This window comes from Ambystoma mexicanum, chromosome 3p (genome assembly GCF_040938575.1).
Source record: "Ambystoma mexicanum isolate Mex_15411 chromosome 3p, UKY_AmexF1_1, whole genome shotgun sequence".
Lineage (NCBI taxonomy): Eukaryota > Metazoa > Chordata > Amphibia > Caudata > Ambystomatidae > Ambystoma > Ambystoma mexicanum.
The window spans coordinates 205,564,737-205,587,226 of NC_090925.1; positions in this window are offsets into that span (position 1 = coordinate 205,564,737).

A 22,490-nucleotide genomic window follows, 5' to 3' on the forward strand; every position below is an offset into this window, starting at 1 on the left:
TATGCCACCAGGCAATACCGCATGGGAACAATCCATTTACGGTATGGCAACCCAACAGGCAGCATCAGTTGAGATGATGGCTCAAGCAATGGAGAGGGTGGCCACTTCCATTGTCCCCCCTGACAGGCAGATGGAGCTACTACAGCAGGCAACAGACTCCATTTGCCAATCACACAGGGAGGACATGTTGGCGTCCAACAGGGACAGACAGGCGGCACTAGAGACTCTACGCCAATCGATATCAATAGAGTCCCAGCGCCACAGGGAAGCCCTGAGGGTAGAACTCCATCACCTCAGGGAGACTCTTGTTGACCTTGAGGCTTCCACTAACTTGAGGACAGAACAGCAGCTGGAGCGGCTCACACGTTCGCTCTTAGCTGAGATGCAGGCAACTCGGGAGGAGATCCGTGCATCACGTCAGGTGCTGCATGGGGATCTCTGCACTATAATCCTCCAAAACAAGACCTTCCACACCCGCATGCTTGCTGCCATGGAGGACCATACCAGGGCTTTGCATGGGCTGCCTCCCATTGCAGCACCACCTCCTGTGGCAGCAGCAGAGGGTGATGATAGCGACAGCAGCAGTTCTCCCACATTGGCATAGCCGTGCAGGCCATGAGCCCATGGAGGTGTTTTTTTTCCCAACATCCACACAGGTGGGTGTTGGTGCGCACCCTGTCCTCGGACCTCCTGGGCGCCCCCCCCTAACCCCCACATGGACATTTTTTATTTTAGATTTTAGATTTTTTTGTTGTTTTTGTTTACAGTGTGTTGCCTTGTGTGGCTCCTGTGGGCATCCACTGTATTCCGGCACATACAGGCTTGTCCTGAGTTTGGGTTAGATGCTTGAGTTCGTGAGACACACACCCCTCCTGCTTCCCGTTTCCATGGGCTTGCAAAGGGTGTGCCCAAGTGACATTGACTTACACGGTGACGTAGGACTCCCATGAGCTATGTGGGCAGTCTGTAGTCAATACTGTGTATACATTACTAGTGGATATTGTTGTTGAATTGTACACTGCATGGTGTATTGATATGTGCTTGTGCATCCATGTCTTTCGCCTAATTTGCAGGTTAATTCCTCATGTCTTCACAAGGCCGTCTACTTTGGAGATGGAGTTCATGTTGTAAGCAGTGCACTTGGACATTTGCGTGGCAGCAGCACTGTACAGTTGGAAGTGGCCGATGTGCTGGCATGATCAGGTTGTGTGACTACCACTACTTTAACTTAGTACTGTCATGTTTATGCTATGTTTGAGGTTGTGTAGCTGCATTGAATTGTTGGTAAGTATTTGGTCATGTGTGTTGTTAGTTCTACATTACTGGGAGCATATTGTGTGTGGGCAGTTTCCATTGAGGACACTGTACTTTGACACTTGTGTGATGTTTTGGGGATTGCTTTGTTTGCTCTCACATAGCATGACATGCCATGGTGTGTTGGGTGGCGGTGCTGGGGAGGGGTTGGGTGACATGGCACTGTTGTCATGTTGTATTTTGCAAGGGGGGCAATGATTTTTGCAGCATAGAAGTGTGTCTTTTGATGACACAGCATTGGTGGTGTTTGTGTAGGTAGGGCACAAATTGTAACACTTCCAGGTGACCAATCTCAGGCTGGTATGGTTGTGACAGTTGACTGTCCCTTATGTCATCATCATTGATTGTCAGCTGGCATGTGCCAGGGCTGTGTGCACTCCACAGGGGTGTGATTTTAGGTGAAGTAATTATCCACCAGCTGTGTACGGGCTGCCTCACCCCGTGCCCTTTCCCCTCCCATGCGCAGCGGCCGTGCTTGTGGTTGGGGATATGGGGGCACCACCATGTCCACCGGCAGGCCCCGGTGTGTTGCAACGTTGTGCAGGACACATGCTGCCCCTATGATCCTGCACACTACTGGGGGAGCGTATAACAGCTGCCCGCCAGAATGTTCAAGGGAGCAAAAGCGTGACTTGAGCACTCCGAATGTGCGCTCCACTATGCCCCGGGTTGCAATATGGGCTGTGTTGTATCTTACCTCGGGTGGCGTGTGGGGTTCCGAATTGGCGTCATCATGTGGGTGCTCAGAGGGTAGGCATTGTCCCCTGGGGAGGTGGTGATGGGTATCATTAGTGGGGTTGTGACATTGCTCAGTATCTAACATGTATGCATGTGCTGTGGCATTTATACTCACCGAGCAGTCATGTATCGCCATGCCACGCAGCTTCTGGGTCCCGGTTTAGGGTTGACATTCTGTAAATGAAACTGTCGTGGGTGGACCTTGGATAGCTGGCATATACTGAAGTGATGATTCCCTTGGCATCACATACTACCTGGACGTTGATGGAATGCCAGTGCTTGCGGTTTCTGTAGATGTGCTCTGATGCCCTGGGGGGACGTAGAGCCACATAGGTGCAATCAATGGCACCTAGCACTTTGGGGAAGTGTGCCACCCCGTAAAAATCCTGGACGACAGCCTGCCTTTCTGGAGGTGTTCAGGGCAGGTATATGTGCCTGCGGACTGATGGGCGTGCAGTCATGATGGCCAACACCTGGTGTAGGAAGCGTGACTACGGGGCCTGTGACGCCCCCCCCACTATAGCAGTTGTCCGTTGAAATGATCCAGTGGCCAAGAAGTGCAGTACATTGAGGGCCTTCTGCAGGGGCTGAGTGCTTGGGAGCACAGGGTGGGTGATGTGAGGTCATCCTCCCACTCACTGACCAGGTCGAGTATTATGTGAGGTGGAAACCTGTACTTCCCATACACCTGGTCATCAGGTATCCCAAAAAGGCTTGTTCTCGGTGTAAAAATTCTGGCCCTGACTATCCTCCTCCTCCTCCTGCGGTATCCCACGGCCACTGCTGCTAGGAACGGTATATTCATCCTGGCGCCTGAGCTTGTTTGTTGTTTGCGTGCAGTTTTATCCTGCGCGGGTCGACGTACGCCTGCTTCCTGCTGGCGTACGTCTTTCCGGATTGGTGCAGCTTTTTTGGTGCATGCTTAATACGTGTTGTAGGCGAGCGTGTGGCCGTTCCACACACTTGCCTCCTGTACTTCCCCGTCCACCCCTGAAATACACGTACCCCGCTCGCCCAGGCCCAATCGCGTGTGAAACTTCCAGCGCACCCCCGAAATACACGCACACGCTATTTTTGACACAGCGGGTGTCCGTGTTTGTCGCATACCCCTTTGCACGTCATTTGTCCTAGAGGGCCACAGTATGGGACATTCATCAGAGCTGTATATACGTGCTTTTTGTTAGCGCACATTTTTTTAATGCGCAGGGACGCTACCGCCTGCCTTCGTGTGGCGGATGTGTGTTGATGTACATAGTTGACTTTTGCTTTGTGTTATGAGATCGCCATTTCACTGCTGGCGGGTGGGGGTGCTGGGGGACATGAGTGGGGGCCTGCTGGCAGGTGCCCTGCACTGCTGGGGGGTGGGGGTGCTGGGGGACATAAGTGGGGGCCTGCTGGCAGGTGCCCTGCACTGCTGGGGGGTGGGGGTGCTGGGGGACATGAGTGGGACATGAGTGGGGGCCTGCTGGCAGGTGCCCCTCAGTGCTGGGGGGGTGCAAGGGGACATGAGTGGGGGCTTGCTGGCAGGTGCCCTGCACTGCTGGGGGGTGGGGGTGCTGGGGGACAAGAGTGGGACATGAGTGGGGGCCTGCTGGCAGGTGCCCTACACTGCTTGGGAGTGAGGGTGCTGGGGGACATGAGTGGGGGCCTGCTGGCAGGTGCCCCTCAGTGCTGGGGGGTGGGGGTGCAAGGGGACATGAGTGGGCCTGCTGGCAGGTGCCCTGCAATGCTGGGGGGTGGGCGTGCAAGGGGACATGAGTGGGGGCCTGCTGGCAGGTGCCCCTCAGTGCTGGGGGTGGGGTGCTGGGGGACATGAGTGGGGGCCTGCTGGCAGGTGCCCCTCAGTGCTGGGGGGTGGGAGTGCAAGGGGACATGAGTGGGGGCCTGCTGGCAGGTGCCCCTCAGTGCTGGGTGGTGGGGGTGCTAGGGGACATGAGTGGGGGCCTACTGGCAGGTGCCCTGCACTGCTGGGGGGTGGGGGTGCAAGGGGACATGAGTGGGACATGAGTGGTGGCCTGCTGGCAGGTGCCCTGCACTGCTGGGGGTGGGGGTGCTGTGGGACATGAGTGGGGGCCTGCTGGCAGGTGCCCCTCACTGCTGGGGGCTGGGGGTGCTGGGGGACATGAGTGGGGGCCTGCTGGCAGGTGCCCTGCACTGCTGGGGGTGGGGGTGCAAGGGGACATGAGTGGGAGCCTGCTGGCAGGTGCCCTGCACTGCTGGGAGGGTGGGGGAGCTGGGGGACATGAGTGGGACATGAGTGGGGGCCTGCTGGCAGGTGACCCTCAGTGCTGGGGGGTGGGGGTGCAAGGGGACATGAGTGGGGGCCTGCTGTCAGGTGCCCTGCACTGCTGGGGAGTGAGGGTGCTGGGGGACATGAGTGGGACATGTGTGGGGACCTGCTGGCAGGTACCCCTCAGTGCTGGGGGGTGGGGTGCTGGGGGACATGAGTAGGGGCCTCCTGGCAGGTGCCCTGCACTGCTGGGGGGTGGGGGTGCAAGGGGACATGAGTGGTGGCCTGCTGGCAGGTGTCCCTCAGTGCTGGGGGGTAGGGGTGCTGGGGGACGGGGCCTGCTGTCAGGTGCCCTGCACTGCTGGGGGGTGGGGGTGCAAGGGGACATGAGTGGGACATGAGTGGGGCCTGCTGTCAGGTGCCCTGCACTGCTGGGGGGTGGGGGTGCAAGGGGACATGAGTGGGACATGAGTGGGGGCTTGCTGGCAGGTGCCCTGCACTGCTGGGGGGTGGGGGTGCTGGGGGACAAGAGTGGGACATGAGTGGGGGCCTGCTGGCAGGTGCCCTACACTGCTTGGGAGTGAGGGTGCTGGGGGACATGAGTGGGGGCCTGCTGGCAGGTGCCCCTCAGTGCTGGGGGGTGGGGGTGCAAGGGGACATGAGTGGGCCTGCTGGCAGGTGCCCTGCATTGCTGGGGGGTGGGCGTGCAAGGGGACATGAGTGGGGGCCTGCTGGCAGGTGCCCCTCAGTGCTGGGGGTGGGGTGCTGGGGGACATGAGTGGGGGCCTGCTGGCAGGTGCCCCTCAGTGCTGGGGGGTGGGAGTGCAAGGGGACATGAGTGGGGGCCTGCTGGCAGGTGCCCCTCAGTGCTGGGTGGTGGGGGTGCTAGGGGACATGAGTGGGGGCCTACTGGCAGGTGCCCTGCACTGCTGGGGGGTGGGGGTGCAAGGGGACATGAGTGGGACATGAGTGGTGGCCTGCTGGCAGGTGCCCTGCACTGCTGGGGGTGGGGGTGCTGTGGGACATGAGTGGGGGCCTGCTGGCAGGTGCCCCTCACTGCTGGGGGCTGGGGGTGCTGGGGGACATGAGTGGGGGCCTGCTGGCAGGTGCCCTGCACTGCTGGGGGTGGGGGTGCAAGGGGACATGAGTGGGAGCCTGCTGGCAGGTGCCCTGCACTGCTGGGAGGGTGGGGGAGCTGGGGGACATGAGTGGGACATGAGTGGGGGCCTGCTGGCAGGTGACCCTCAGTGCTGGGGGGTGGGGGTGCAAGGGGACATGAGTGGGGGCCTGCTGTCAGGTGCCCTGCACTGCTGGGGAGTGAGGGTGCTGGGGGACATGAGTGGGACATGTGTGGGGACCTGCTGGCAGGTACCCCTCAGTGCTGGGGGGTGGGGTGCTGGGGGACATGAGTAGGGGCCTCCTGGCAGGTGCCCTGCACTGCTGGGGGGTGGGGGTGCAAGGGGACATGAGTGGTGGCCTGCTGGCAGGTGTCCCTCAGTGCTGGGGGGTAGGGGTGCTGGGGGACGGGGCCTGCTGTCAGGTGCCCTGCACTGCTGGGGGGTGGGGGTGCAAGGGGACATGAGTGGGACATGAGTGGGGCCTGCTGGCAGGTGCCCTGCACTGCTGGGGGTTGGGGGTGCTGGGGGACATGAGTGGGGGCCTGCTGGCAGGTGCCCCTCACTGCTGGGGGGTGCGGGTGCAGGGGGACATGAGTGGGACATGAGTGGGGGCCTGCTGGCAGGTGCCCTGCACTGCTGGGGGATGGGGGTGCTGGGGGACATGAGTGGGACATGAGTGGGGCCTGCTGGCAGGTGCCCTGCACTGCTGGGGTGTGGGGGTGCTGGGGGACATGAGTGGGACATGGGTGGGGGCCTGCTGGCAGGTGCCCTGCACTGCTGGGGGTTGGGGGTGCTGGGGGACATGAGTGGGGGCCTGCTGGCAGGTGCCCCTCACTGCTGGGGGGTGCGGGTGCAGGGGGACATGAGTGGGACATGAGTGGGGGCCTGCTGGCAGGTGCCCTGCACTGCTGGGGGATGGGGGTGCTGGGGGACATGAGTGGGACATGAGTGGGGGCCTGCTGGCAGGTGCCCTGCACTGCTGGGGTGTGGGGTTGCTGGGGGACATGAGTGGGACATGGGTGGGGGCCTGCTGGCAGGTGCCCCTCAGTGCTGGGGGGTGGGGGTGCAAGGGGACATGAGTGGGGGCCTGCTGGCAGGTGGCCTGCTGGCAGGTGCCCTGCACTGCTGGGAGGTAGGGGTGCTGGGGGACATCAGTGGGGGCCTGCTGGCAGGTGCCCCTCAGTGCTGGGGGGTGGGGATGCAAGGGGACATGAGTGGGGGCCTGCTGGCAGGTGCCCCTCACTGCTGGGGGGTGCGGGTGCAGGGGGACATGAGTGGGACATGAGTGGGGGCCTGCTGGCAGGTGCCCTGCACTGCTGGGGGATGGGGGTGCTGGGGGACATGAGTGGGACATGAGTGAGGGCCTGCTGGCAGGTGCCCTGCACTGCTGGGGTGTGGGGGTGCTGGGGGACATAAGTGGGACATGAGTGGGGACCTGCTGGCAGGTGCCCCTCAGTGCTGGGGGTGGGGGTGCTGGGGGACATGAGTGGGACATGAGTGGGGCCTGCTGGCAGGTGCCCTGCACTGCTGGGGGTTGGGGGTGCTGGGGGACATGAGTGGGGGCCTGCTGGCAGGTGCCCCTCACTGCTGGTGGGTGCGGGTGCAGGGGGACATGAGTGGGACATGAGTGGGGGCCTGCTGGCAGGTGCCCTGCACTGCTGGGGGATGGGGGTGCTGGGGGACATGAGTGGGACATGAGTGGGGGCCTGCTGGCAGGTGCCCTGCACTGCTGGGGTGTGGGGGTGCTGGGGGACATGAGTGGGGGCCTGCTGGCAGGTGCCCCTCAGTGCTGGGGGGTGGGGGTGCAAGGGGACATGAGTGGGGGCCTGCTGGCAGGTGCCCTGCACTGCTGGGAGGTAGGGGTGCTGGGGGACATGAGTGGGGGCCTGCTGGCAGGTGCCCCTCAGTGCTGGGGGGTGGGGATGCAAGGGGACATGAGTGGGGGCCTGCTGCCAGGTGCCCTGCACTGCTGGGAGGTGGGGGTGCAAGGGGACATAAGTGGGACATGAGTGGGGACCTGCTGGCAGGTGCCCCTCAGTGCTGGGGGTGGGGGTGCTGGGGGACATGAGTGGGGGCCTGCTGGCAGGTACCCTGCACTGCTGGGGGTGGGGGTGCAAGGGGACATGAGTGGGACATGAGTGGTGGCCTGCTGGCAGGTGCCCCTTAGTGCTGGGGGGTGGGGGTGCTGGAGGACATGAGTGGGGGCCTGCTGGCAGGTGCCCTGCACTGCTGGGGGGTGGGGGTGCAAGGGGACATGAGTGGGACATGAGTGGGGGCCTGCTGGCAGGTGACCTGCACTGCTGGGGGGTGGGGGTGCTGGGGGACATGAGTGGGGGCATGCTGGCAGGTGCCCCTCACTGCTGGGGGGTGGGGTTCTGGGGGACATGAGTGGGGCCTGCTGGCAGGTGCCCTACACTGCTGGGGGTGGGGGTGCAAGGGGACATGAGTGGGACATGAGTGGGGACCTGCTGGCAGGTGCCCTGCACTGCTGGGGGATGGGGGCGCTGGGGGACATGAGTGGGGGCCTGCTGGCAGGTGCCCCTCACTGCTGGGGGTGCTGGGGGACATGAGTGGGGGTCTGCTGCAAGGTGCCCTTAACTGCTGGGGGGTGGGGTGCTGGGGACATGAGTGGGGGCCTGCTGGCAGGTGCCTCTCAGTGCTGGGGGTGGGGGTGCAAGGGGACATGAGTGGGGGCCTGCTGGCAGGTGGCCTGCACTGCTGGGGGGTGGGGGTGCTGGGGGACATGAGTGGGGGCCTGCTGGCCGGTGCCCCTCAGTGCTGGGGGGTGGAGGTGCAAGGGGACATGAGTGGGGGCCTGCAGGCAGGTGCCCTGCACTGCTGGGGGGTGGAGGTGCTGGGGGACATGGGTGGGCCATGAGTGGGGGCCTGCTGGCAGGTGCCCTGCACTGCTGGGGGTGGGGGTGCTGGGGGACATGAGTGGGACATGAGTGGGGGCCTGCTGGCAGGTGCCCTGCACTGCTGGGGGGTGGGGGTGCTGGGGGACATGAGTGGGCCATGAGTAGGGGCCTGCTGGCAGGTGCCCCTCAGTGCTGGGGGGTGGGGGAGCAAGGGGACATGGGTGGGGGCCTGCTGGCAGGTGTCCTGCACTGCTGGGGGTTAGGGTGCAAGGGGACATGAGTGGGACATGAGTGGGGGCCTGCTGGCAGGTGCCCCTCAGTGCTGGGGGTGGGGGTGCTGGGGGACATGAGTGGGGGCCTGCTGGCAGGTGCCCTGCATTGCTGGGGGGTGGGGGTGCAAGGGGGCATGAGTGGGACATGAGTGGGGGCCTACTGGCAGGTTCCCTGCACTGCTGGGGGGTGGGGGTGCAAGGGGACATGAGTGGGGGCCTGCTGGCAGGTGCCCCTCAGTGCTGGGGGGTGGGGGTGCTGGGGGACATGAGTGGGGGTCTGCTGGCAGGTACCCTGCACTGCTGGGGGGTGGGGGTGCTGGGGGACATGAGTGGGACATGAGTGGGGGCCTGCTGGCAGATGCCCCTCAGTGCTGGGGGTGGGGGAGCAAGGAGACATGAGCGGGGGCCTGCTGGCAGGTGCCCTGCACTGCTGGGGGGTGGGGGTGCTGTGGGACATGAGTGGTTGCTTGCTGGCAGATGCCCTGCACTGCTGGGGGGTGGGTGTGCTGGGGGACATGAGTGGGACATGAGTGGGGGCCTGCTGGCAGGTGCCCCTCAGTGCTGGGGTTGGGGGTGCAAGGCGACATGAGTGGGGGCCTACTGGCAGGTGCCCTGCACTGCTGAGGGGTGGGGGTGCAAGGGTACATGAGTGGGACATGAGTGGGAGCCTGCTGGCAGGTGCCCCTCAGTGCTGGGGGATGGTGGTGCTGGGGGACATGAGTGGGGACCTGCTGGCAGGTGCCCTGCACTGCTGGGGGGTGGTGGTGCAAGGGGACATGAGTGGGGGCCTGCAGGCAGGTGCCCTGCACTGCTGGGGGGTGGGGGTGCTGGGGGACATGAGTGGGGGTCTGACAGCAGGTGCCCCTCACTGCTGTGGGGTGGGGGTGCTGGGGGACATGAGTGGGGGCCTGCTGGCAGGTGCCCTGCACTGCTGGGGGGTGGGGGTGCAAGGGGACATGAGTGGGACATGAGTGGGGGCCTGCTGGCAGGTGCCCTGCAATGCTGGGGGGTGGGGGTGCTAGGGGACATGAGTGGGGGCCTGCTGGCAGGTGCCCCTCACTGCTGGGGGTTGGGGGTGCTGGGGGACATGAGTGGGGGCCTGCTGGCAGGTGCCCTGCACTGCTGGGGGGTGGGGGTGCTGGGGGACATGAGTGGGGGCCTGCTGGCCGGTGCCCCTCAGTGCTGGGGGGTGGGGGTGCAAGGGGACATGAGTGGGGGCCTGCTGGCAGGTGCCCTGCACTGCTGGGGGGTGGGGGTGCTGGGGGACATGTGTTGGACATGAGTGGGGGCCTGCTGGCAGGTGCCCCTCAGTGCTGGGGGGTGGGGGTGCAAGGGGACATGAGTGGGAGCCTGCTGACAGGTGCCCTGCACTGCTGGGGGGTGGGGGTGCAAGGGGACATGAGTGGGACATGAGTGGGGCCTGCTGGCAGGTACCCCTCAGTGCTGGAGGGTGGGGGTGCTGGGGGACATGAGTGGGGGCCTGCTGGCAGGTGCCCTGCACTGCTGGGGTGTGGGGGTGCAAGGGGACATGAGTGGGACATGAGTGGGGGCCTGCTGGCAGGTGCCCCTCAGTGCTGGGGGGTGGGGGTGCTGGGGGACATGAGTGGGGGCCTGCTGGCAGGTGCCCTGCACTGCTGGGGGGTGGGGGTGCTGGGGGACATGAGTGGGGGCCTGTTGGCAGGTGCCCCTCACTGCTGGGCGGTGGGGGTGGAGGGGGTCATGCGTTGGTGATCAGTAGTGCAAGCTGACATGTGGCTTCCCTGGGGGGCATGCCCATGGTGGATGGGCTGCCTGCGGGACATGACCAGGGGTGCAGGGTAGTCCGCTGTGGTGTGGGCTGCCTGCAGGGGCCGTGGAGGGTGTAGAGAGAACACCTGGGAGGAGCCACACTGCCAATTGACGTGTAGGACTCCACGGCACCCCCGAAATACACATACCCTGCTGAAATCGCGAGTGAGACTTCCCGCGAACCCCAGATTTACACGTACCCAGGCCAATCGCGTGTGAAACTTCACGCGAACCCCAGGAATACACGCACCCCACTCGCACAGGGCCTATCGCGTGTGAAACTTCCCGCAAACCCCAGATTTACACGTACCCAGGCCAATCGCATGTGAAACTTCACGCGAACCCCAGATTTACACATGCCCCGTTTGCCCAAGGCAAATCGCATGTGAAACTTCCCGCGCACCCCTGAAATACACGTACATGCTATTTTTGACACAGCGGGTGTCGGTGTTTGTCGCGTACCCCTTTGCACGTCATTTGTCCTAGAGGGCCACAGCATGGGACATTCATCAGAGCTGTATATACGTGCTTTCTGTTAGCGCACATTTTGGCGCACATTTTTTTCATGCGCAGGGACGCTACCGCCTGCCTTCGTGTGGCGGACGTGTTTAGGCCTGTGCGCGTCTTTGACCGTGCGCTGTTTTTCCCTATTCGATTCCATGAATACGTGTTGTAGGCGAGCGTATGGGCGGTCCGCGGACTTGCCTCCTGTACTTTCCCGTGACACCCACATTTTCACGAGTTGTTCCCCATTCCGCGTGTCACGCCCCGTGTTACGCCTACTTTTGTTATGTGCGCCGCGCTATGAGCGCTTTCGCTGTGGCTATAGCGCACGCCATTAGATGACCTGTGCGCCGGCGTGCGCCACGCAGTTTTTCAGCGCACATCCCAGATTTTACTCGCGCACGGACTTCCATGAATCGATGTGCGCGGGTTTTGCTGCGATTTTCGCACTTGCACTGCGATTCGCACGGTTTCGTACGCTTGCGCGGGAATTTTCAGCGCACATTAATTCCATGAATCGACCTCTTTATTTTTTCAACAAATTTAAACCTAATAAATTTTCCCCGCAATTTTGTGTCAAAAGAAATGGGCAAGACTCAGTGAATGGGCCTAATATTATTTGTACTGACTGTGACACTGGGCTAATTACTGGTGTACCTGCAAACCCTACTGAAACATTGTTTTGCCCTGACAGTGGTATCTCTGGAACCAAGTGATGGTCAATTGAGCACTTCTGCGCACCTATGTCCAAAGAAAAGTGTGCTCTCTATTCCCGACTTGCATCTCTATGTAGGGCTCTTTCTGGTTAATGGGAAAAGACACTGGTTCCAACCCCTGTCTTGGGCTGTCCTAGTTGAACAATACACCGTCAGATGTAAAGTCTCCAGAGTAGTATGAGTTCAACTTAGTATCAAAAACGTTTCCTTCTCCTGCATTATTCTGCTGATGTTGGTTTTGGTACTGAGTCTGGTTGTGATTTCCCTGGTTATTCTGATTCTGTGGCATCCTTGTGTTTCTTTTTTGTCCTTGTGTTCCTGGGCGACCTCTATTCTGCCTTCTCGGGGCATTTCCATTTCTGTTCTGTAAATGTGGGCACTGTGCTCGCCAATGACCTTCTTCTCTACAATATGCACACTGATTCAGTCCTATGGGACCTCCATGCAAGTTCCCTCTTGTTTACGCATTTCCTACGCCCCTGTTATTATTTGCTACCTGCTGCATTTACACTCTCGTTTTTAAATTAACTCTGTCCCTTTTTTCTTTTTCTTTCTCTGCATTTACTCTATTTTCATAGTATTGTGCCATGTGACTTTGCTTGCCACGCACTTTCAGATGTCATTATGAAATTCTGAATTTTCGGTAGCAACCCTTTCACATATTTGTCAACAAATAATCTCTTTCCGTGTTCAGTACTCAAATCTTGGCCACTAAAATCTGCAAATACTTCTTCAAATCTATTGAAATAGTCGGTAGCCATTTCATCTTTTCCTTGCACACATGCCGTTAATGTATCCCAGACAATTCTTTTTTCAGGTAGTAGTATTTTTAATTTCTGTACTATTCGCGCTGGTAATGCCAACAGAACCGGCGATGGCTTCTCGCCAGCTTTTCTGTCTGTATCCTCTTTAATCAAATGTTCCCATGTACCACCCAGGATATCAGCATCATCTACATTTCTAATTTGTTTCCATATATCTATCGGGAAAATAACAGGAAATAATAGATCAATATCACTCATTGTGAAAATAGACAATTTTAAATAGGACTCAATCTCCTTATAAAATCCAGCCAGATTCTTCCTCAAATCAGGGATCGTTTGTTTTATATTATTTACCTCCTCTCTGGGAAAAGGGACATGAACGAATTGTGCTGTATAATGGGCTTCTATCGTGTGCGTGTCAGTCGTTGCAGTGGCAGCAATCTCTACCTTGGGGACGAATGTGGGGGGCACTTCTCTCATGGGTAATTGCAAACTAGGCGTTTCCTCATTGGTTCGTTTATTAAGCAATATAATAAATCGGGGGGGGGGCAACAAAAATTATTTTCAAAACACTCATCTTGTAAATACTCAACCATCACCTGCAATGCCTTCCTTTGCATCTCTAGGGTATACTGATCAAATGTATCATGCACCTCCATTGGAATAATGGTAGCATCCGTAATCCATCTAATCGCCTCTCGCGTACAAATTTTCATCTCTTCACTAACAGGTTTTAACGGTGGTAAAAATCACCGCTGGACATATGGTACCACCTGTTGTTTCCCTTTTTTCATTTCTTCATGCAATTGATCAAGCTCATTTTTAAACTCAAATAGCCTGCCTACGTGTTCTTGTACTTCCGCCGCACTTCCCCTCATACGAGAAAAAAACATTCAGATCCTGCAACTTCTGTGGTGCCAACATACCCGTCATAACATAACAATATATTTTGCTCACCTCGCTTCTTATAGTCACACATTGCACTCTGCGTGGATCCCTCATCATTGCCTTCAATGTACGTTTCTGCCCATTCTTTCAGTTCTTCTTTTCTCTCCCTGCTAACCGTACTACGAGTTACTTTGGTGCCCTCTCTTTGCACGGACCCCGCCTCGGTAGAACTGCCTCCTGCGGCAGCTGCTAATTCATGCTCTGTCGGTAGTGGGGGAAATGGTATCACGTGCACAGGGGGAGATGGTGCAGATGGAATAACAGGAATGAGGGGTGGCAATGTGTATTGATGCAATAGTGTCCGCATTACATTGAGGGCGTTCTTGTCTCTTTTCGTTCTGACTTTTATTTATTAGTTCATCTGATGCATGCAACTCTTGTTGTGGATATATTGTTTGTATGCCTAATTGAAAACTCCTATCCCCTCTTCTAATATCTTCTGTCACTTTAAGCTCATCCAATTCTATCGCTTTCTCTGTGTTTGATTTGTGTCTTCGTGCATGTTTCTCCCTACTTTTTAAACGAAGATTAGCTTCCTACCTCCAATCTCTCACGACATCGAATGCCGCTGGGCGTGCCTTCTTACGCAGCAGTACTGATTCTAAGTGTTCTATATGTGCCAATTCAAATGTTCCACCTTTCGGCCACTGCAAATCTGCTACAAATCTGGTCTGCCTTTGCCAAATTACATTAAACATTCTTGCCCCTATTCCATACTTCAAATTACATTAAACATTATTGCCGCTATTCCAAACTTCACGTACATTTCAAACGCTGGCGACCCTACGGGAAAAATTCCACTAGACGGGAAGACAATTTCCCAGGTATATTGATCTTATTCATACCTTACCCTGGGCGTTTGATCTTGCAAGAGCAACACTCAACCAATATCAGGACTTTTAAGAATCGGGGCGCGACTCACCTGATCAATCAGTTTGTCTTTCATGACGCAATTCGTCCGTATACAGACACAACCAAGAATCATTGTGACTGCGTATCTGGCTTCATCTGCCTCGTTTCGAGACCCTCGCCTTGATGCTCTCTGGACGTTGCTCGTCGATCAGGGATCGGCTGTGTACAGATCTGCAAAGGAGTCTCTCATCACTTTCACAGGGGCGCCCCGAACACCTTTCGATCCGGCTCGACGGCCTCGTCCTCGTTTCGTTTTCACCTTCTTCAAATTCAACATACACGATGGAGCAAAAGGGGGAAGGTCCATATTCGGGCACCATTTTTTGCTAGGCCCTGAAGACCCTTTGCATATGGAAACAAGGCACAATCACCATACACTAGTGATACGACAGACACAAGGTTTGATTTCCAAGTACTGGGGTTTATTGCAAAGCAAATATATTCTCAGTCGGCCGACTGGGTTTAACGTCTCGCAACGTTTGTCACCCTGACCTCGTGAGACGCAAGAGAGCCCACATTCTACAACAACAGTATTATATATATAAACATGCAATCATACAATCTTTTTGTGACACATCAAAACCGCTCATAATGTATCTTCCTCGAGTTAGGGTTCGGTAATTGACAATTATGACAAATATGACACATTATGACTTGTTTCTTACTTAATCTATTATACTCATTTAGCAACAGTTGCAATTTGCAGTTTGCAGACATAGTTCTTTGTTATGAAGAATATAAGGCACTTGTTCAGCAAGGATACTGTGTTTGTGGGAGAGACACATTCCAAAGCGTGTTATCTACTGGTTTCTATTTGTGAACTAGGGGTCAGTCTGCTCTAAGAAGAACCCCGAAGGGGGGGCCGCTAGGAAAGTATAATTCATGTTTAATGGCCTGTTTCTTCAGTTCTATCGAGACCAGCCGGTACCTGAGCCGCTGATTAAATGCCTCTCTGCTCGCCTTCAAGGACTTATGAGGGAGGAAAACAATGTATTTCTGTACTGTTTGGCATTTATGTCTGGGCCGATCTCTCAACATGTAGACTGTGGCTTCGCACCGTGCATGAGATTTTAGAATGAAATACATTTTGCAGGGCGTTTAACAGAAGGAAAGAGAAAGCAAATGGTGGATGTTACATATTGTTTTACTGACGAATGCTTTTTGGCGATGTAGGGCACATGATGCAATATGATGTGATTGGTTTTCGGCCAACATAATACACCTTCTATACTTGGTTAGGGTCGTTTTTAGACTTACAACACGCCGACATGTGTTTTCTCCCTCTGTCCCCCCAGGCCATCCCCACCATCATCAGGCAGCTCCAATGTCATTGCCCCTCCTCTAAGGCATGGACTCTGCAATGGAGCAACCTCACTCACATCAGCCTCAAGCCCATCAGCAACCCCTCACCGTCCACAAAACGGAAGCTGATGCTCGCCAAGGTCTGCTCAGCTATCATCCATGCGCAGACATCACCAACCTCATCACTACACATGCCCTTGATGCCATCTTCATCACGAGACCTGGCTGACATCCACCTCCCCCCACATCCTAGATGTCCTTGTCTCGACGGCTACAGCACCCAACACAGTGACCAGCCAGAACAAGAAAGGCAGTGCCCTCACAGTCATCCACAAGAGCTTGTGGCCCTGCACCAGACTTGGCGTTGACAACCATTGAAGTCCTCTCCTGCCACTCCCTGCTCTTCCTGGTGGACATAGTCACCTTGTATCTCATCTATAGACCACTTAAACCTCACATTGCCTTCATCTGAGACTTCACAAACTTGGTCTTCACCATGTCCCTCACGCACGTCAACAAAATCTTCCTACACAACTTCAATCTCCCAGGCAACAATACCAATACCTTCAGCCTCACACAGCACACGAAAGACCCAACACACGAGAAAAGTAACATCCTCGACATAATCATCACGCACTGCATTCCCTCTATGCCAGTTCTCCTCTCCCGCTTGACTGGTCTGACCACCTGGCCTTGACTTTCAACATCCTATCCTGCACACCACCTCATCAAAAGAATCAGGAAACAAGAGAAAACCTGGTGCTGCTCCAGGACCACATCCAACCTGACGCTCCTCGAGGAACTCCTACCAACCTGCCGACAACTCATCTGCACAGTCCAGCCCTCCTACCATCGGAACACCATAGCAGAAGCTGCCAGTAAAAGCAGAGTCCTGTTCAAAGCAGTCAAGCACTGCATCAACCCGCTACACCAACCCTGCCACACCTCACTCCATCGAAAAATACACCGCCATCAACACCTCCTTCATCGACAAAATCAGCAGGATTCGCCAGCACATACACACCAGCTCTGCATCCACAGACACACCTCATGTCCCTTGTTGTGAAATCTCCACACCCTGGATAACATTCAAGACACTCTCTACAGAGGACCTGGTAGAAACTCTGACTGCCTTCAAAGCCACATCAGATGAAATCCTCCCAGCATCCATCCTCAAGACCCTCCCTGCAGAAGCTCTACTTCCCTACCTGGAGATCATCAATGGCTCCCTAACTCAAAGTACCTTCCCATCGCCCTTAAAGACAGGACAAATCCTGCATTTACTAAATAAACCCACTCTGGATCCTGACAACCTAGGTAACTTTCGCCCCATCACCCATCTTCCCTTCCTAAGTAAGATCATCATGAAAGTGGCTGCCACGCAACTGCAGTAAAACATCGACACCAACAATCTCCTCCAAACCTACCAATCCGGGTTCAGATCCAGTTGCAGCATAGGGACGGCAACCATACAGGTGGTTGACAAAGCCATCAACATCCTTGACAATTGCCACCCCAGGCCTCGTGGTTCTACTCGACTTCTTGGCCACTTTCGACACAGTAGACCACCAGGCACTCACGAACACCTTACATCGGTGTATGGGGATCAGTGACCTTGTCCTACGCTGGTTCAAGTCCTACTATGCCAACCGCCAGCAGTTTGTTCAAATGGACTCCTCTAGATCTCCAATGGTACCCGTCACCTGTGGAGTCCTGCAGGGTTACACCCTCTCCCCAGTGATCTTCAATCAATGCATGGAAATGCTGTGAGCCCTCCTACCCACACACAACATCCACCAATATGCCAACAACACACAGCTATACCTCAAGATCGACTCCATCAATGACATCCACAGGCTCAAAGCCTGCCTCTCGCTGATCCAGTCTTGGACGTCCAGTGCATACTTGAAGCTCAGCCCCTCAAAGACCGAATTCCTACTCCTCAAAATCAACACTAACACCCAGAAGTACAGACCTGGATATCAACCATGAACCTTTCGGGCTTCACACCCAAGGTCGACTCCTGCACCAAGTCCCTCCACATCGACAAACACCTCTCCTTCAAGACAGAGATAGCTAAGAAAACTCAGACAGCTTGGTATCAGCTCTCCCTCCTGCAGAAAGTCAAGTCCTTCCTCCCTTTGGACAGCTTTAGACCCACCGTTCAGGAACTGGTCCTATGGTTTTAATTTGATTTTGATTTTTGAATTTATATCGCACATATCCACAGAGAAACCTGGCAGTGAACTGCATCTAGGTGCAGATGGACTAATTAATGACAAAATAGACTTGCTCTAAAGACCCAGGAAATGTATCTGAGCAAATAGGTTTTCAATAGCTTCCTAAAAATGGCTAGAGAATCGATCTGCTGCAATTGTACAGGGAGAGTGTTCCAGGCACGAGGCGCTGCCACAGAGAAACGTCTTTCTCCCCAAGCAGTAGTTCTGGAGAGGGGACTTTCCAGGTCTTGTCCCAAAGATCGCAATCTGGGCAATATTTTACAATTTTAGATGTCAGGTAGGATGGTGCAAGGCCATGGATACATTTAAAGACAAGACACAATATTTTAAACTGTATCCGTTGCTGCACCGGCAGCCAGTATACGTTCAGAAATTGGTGACTTTCGTGGCAGAGAGAAAAATCAGACGCAGCACTGAGTATTGCCCCACTTGAAGGCACTGGAGTTGGTATTTTGGTATGCCGGACAGCAAGGCATTACAGTAGTGAAGTTTACTGTTTGTGAGAGTTCCTACCACCAAAGTTCGGTCAGTCACAGAAATAAATGGTAACAATGTTTTAAGAAGTTTCAGTTGGTAGTAGAACGATTTTATCATTTGATTGACTTGTAAATTGCAACTCATACTGGACTGCCAAATGCAGCCCAGATATCTTACCGATTCACAGTTTTTTGTCGCAGTTCCAAATAGTGTTGGACAGGGAATCAGAGGTAGCAAGTTAGCCAATTTCGTTTTTGTGACCAAACACAACAATCTCTGTTTTAGACGGGTTCAGCTGGAGTTTATTTTCCAACATCCAGATTTGGATCTTTTCTGCACACTTTAGAACTCGCTCCATTGCTTCTAATGTTTGTTTTAGCCGAACATAAATTTGCATATCATCTGAATATGAGTGGTACTGCAAATTACATTGAGCAAAGATATTAAGAAGCATGCAGATATATATATTAAATAGCTAGGGCGACAGGGAGGAGCCCTGGGGTACTCCACATGTCATTGGCAGTGTCTCAGAGAGGTAAGGGCCTGCCTTAACCTGTTGAGTGCGATCAGACAAAAATGAGGAAAACCATTGAATGGCCTCTTCAGATATATGACCAACTGAGTGTATTCTATATATAAGTATTCCAAATTCCACTGTGCCGAAGGCTGCCGGCAGGTCAAGCATGAGAAGTATGCTGATGTCATCCTGATCAACAGCCTCCAACAGACCATCAAAGACAGCCACCAAGGCTGTCTCTGTGCCATGACCAGGCCTAAATCCTGATTGAAAGGAATCAAGAATCTTATTTATTTTCAAAAAATCATGTAGCGGTGTAGTCACCACTTTTTCAAAAATTTTGGCTGGGCATAAGAGGACCACAATTGGACAATAATTGGATAACATGTTGTAGTCCAGATTAGGTTTCTTTAGCAGTGGTGTGAGATATGATTTTTTCAGTTGTCCCGGTACACTACCTTGGATGAATGACATATTCACCAAGGTCTGGAGAGCACCTGCATGTTCTTTAGCCAGGTAGGCCAGAATAGGATCGTAGCTGTGATTGGTGGGTTTAAGATTTGCAGTTTCTCAATATTTTCTTCAGTAACTGGCAAAAAAGTAAACTTTAGTTTAATCTTTAAATTGTCAGCCGTAAAACCGGTCGCAGCCTCAGAGAGTGGGGTCAGAGCTTGGGCATCTATATTAGATGTAATCAATTCTATTTTATTGGAAAAGAATAGATTAAAATCATTAACCATCTTTTGCGATATGGGAATGATGGCGTTGATACAGGTCGGATTGGAGACTTTTTTTATGGCCATAAACAGAGCTTTTGGTCTATTATTTGCAAGAAGAATCTGCTGGGGTCACCTGAATAGGTGCAATGCCCTACTCGAAGGCCTCCCATCGTCCTTCCTTGGGCCCCAGAGAAGTGTCCTACACATGGCTGCATCCCTCATTAAGGGTCTACGCAGATACGACCACATCACCTTGGCCTGCATCGACCTTCACTGGCTCCCACTGCATGTACAAATCACCTTCAAGTCTTGCTGCATCATCTATAACACAGTCACCCTGAAGTCACCCAGCTACCTCACCCAACTACCTTGCAGAGAAACTCTGCATCTCCGGCGGGCAGCACAACACCAGAAGCCGGGACACATACAGACTTGAAATCTGCTGCTGCAAAAAGTAAAGGACCAGAAAACAAGACTTCTCTGCCTACACTCCAAAACTATGGAACCTCGTGCCTGTCAGCATCAGACTTTCTCCCACGCTCCTACAATTCAGAAAAGAACTCAAGGCCCACCACTTCAAGGACTCTGTCCTCCTCGACACCAAGGCCATCAGGTCGCCCCCGTGCCACCTGACCTGATAGACGCCAACCGCCCCTCTCCTCCCTGCCGCAGTACAGCTCTCCTCCTTCTCTGTGTCCCTCTGTATCCCACCCCCCGCTGTAGATCTGTTCTGTTGTTACCTCTGAAAAGCACTCAGTTATGCACCTGTACTGTTGTATACCTCTGTAAAGCGCTCTGTTGCTTCTCGAACCTCGGTCCGTGCTCAATAAATACAATAATAATAATAATATTAATAATATCTGTACCTTTCTTTTCTGACCCCTCTCGCCTCCCTACCATCACTTTTCTTGTACAACCAGTCTTTGGACATCTCATCCTACACTACTGTTCCCTTTCCCTTCCTTTCCTTCCCTTTCCATTCTCTTCCCTTTCCTTCCCTTTGCTTTTCTAACTTTTCCTTTTTAGACCCCTCTCGCCTCCCTGCCGTCACTTTTCTTGTACCACCAGTCTTTGGGCACCTCATCCTAGTATACCCTTGCCATCCCTTATGTTTCCATTCCCTTTCCCTTCCCATTTCCTTTCCTTTCTTTTCCTTTTCCTTTCCCTTTCCCTTCCCCTTTCTTTTCCTTTTCCTTTCCCTCCCCCTTCCCTTCCCTTTGTTTTCCCTTCCCTTTTTGCAGTAGAGGAATGGTGAAAGACTCTGTAGAACTAACTGGGCTGCTTCACGAGAAACTCAGGACCACAGACAAGCAAAGTCAACATTCCCAGAGTTCCCTGATTTCTATCGGAAAACCAGTGTTCCCAAGTGAAACCAGTTCAAGGGAAAAGCCGATGTGTGCAAATGTGGCGTGTACCATGCAGGCTACCAGCCACCTACTGTAAAACTATGCGAGTTCCGCTGCTGCAAAACCTGTGCATTGAAGTCTCAGCTTGTTCATACACACTTTCACTCAAAATAAAATCAAAGCAAATGCAAACATGTTCTTTAAAATACATGTTTGCAACTTTCATGGCAAGGTGTCTATGTGCTGCTGCAACATTGAAAGCATGTATTTTAAAAATCCCAATTGTCCTGCAGTTGCTGAGCCTGCTCTGTGATACACAGTTGAAAAGGTCTGTAAAAATGCAACCTTCAAGCCGGGGGATTTCAACTGTGTTCAGATATCCAAACCAACATAGAAGAAATATACCCGTATACCCATCTTCCCACAGGCAGGTAACGCACCCAGCGCCAGTAATTCTATTCAGAGTTTACTCATCTCACCCGAGGAGCTCAGGTTTCCTTCATTTATGTTTAACCTTTCAGTCAATGCAGTGGTGGAAGCTGCTCAGGCGATGTTACAGAGCAAACCGAGGGTCCCTTAACACGGGCGGTGGTGCCGTTACCAACAGGGTCAGCACGCTGCCGAGGGTAATACCGCCATTAGCTCCGGGGTGCATTGTTAAAAACAAAAGAAGTGTAACTTTTCTGCGTGGCCTGACGCCCGTCGTGGTTCACAATCCGTTTTCAGTGCTGATGACTGTGACATCATCAACATTGAAAACGGACTCCGCGAACCACGGCACAGCGTCGGGCCTTGCAGAAAAGGTATGTTTCTTCTTTTTTTAAACACACATGGCCTCATTATTACTCCAGAGTCATTTTTTTTCCGGTGCCCGGGAATGGCCAATTACTGGGGCATTACAGCCTCGGCCGACCAGTTAATTGCCCATTCACGGGCGCCGGAAAAAAATGCTCCCCATTCCCATTCGAGTACGATAGGGCTCAATGGGAATGGGTAGGCCGGATGCACCGGCACCATTTGTGAATGGTGCAGGTGCATCCAACATGGTCTTTTCACGGGTGCCGGTCCGCCCGCCAGGTCAATGATTCAAGCTCAGTGTTGGCTATTGAATATTTTCAGTAGAGGTGCATTAAGTCTCGGGAGGATATCTCAGGGGCAACGTACTCAACTTGGAAGCAGGATGACACAAAGCAACACAGGTTCGATCCACGGGTCAAACCTCTGACCATTAAGTGCGTTATAAATAACCTATCATCATCATCATCAATAATTACCCTTTATAAGAATGAGTGACCGAGCATAGCGAGGGAGCCTCAACTATTATATGTGTGTTCAGAGGGGTTTTCCTATTTAGAAAATAATGAGTTCAAATGGTGCATTTTAGGGCTCATCTTTGAGGAAAATGGGGTAGAAAGCCATGCAATTCACAATGTGTTCTGTTGGGTAACACATGAACAAAACCAAATAGTTGCCAAGTCACCAACAGTATACAGGGGAGTTTCCCAACATGTTCATGTGGACTTTACCCACCATATATGTCAGCATTGTCACTGTAAAAGACTTTAATGATGTCATGCCCTCAATAAAGGCCAGCATTGCCACCGTAAAACATTTTAATTGTACCACAACCACAATATAGATACTATGATTCTATGGCAAGACAGGAGGCTCATATTATGCATTTCAATCTTTACTGAGATCCACAGCAGCAAAGAAAAAAACTTTGT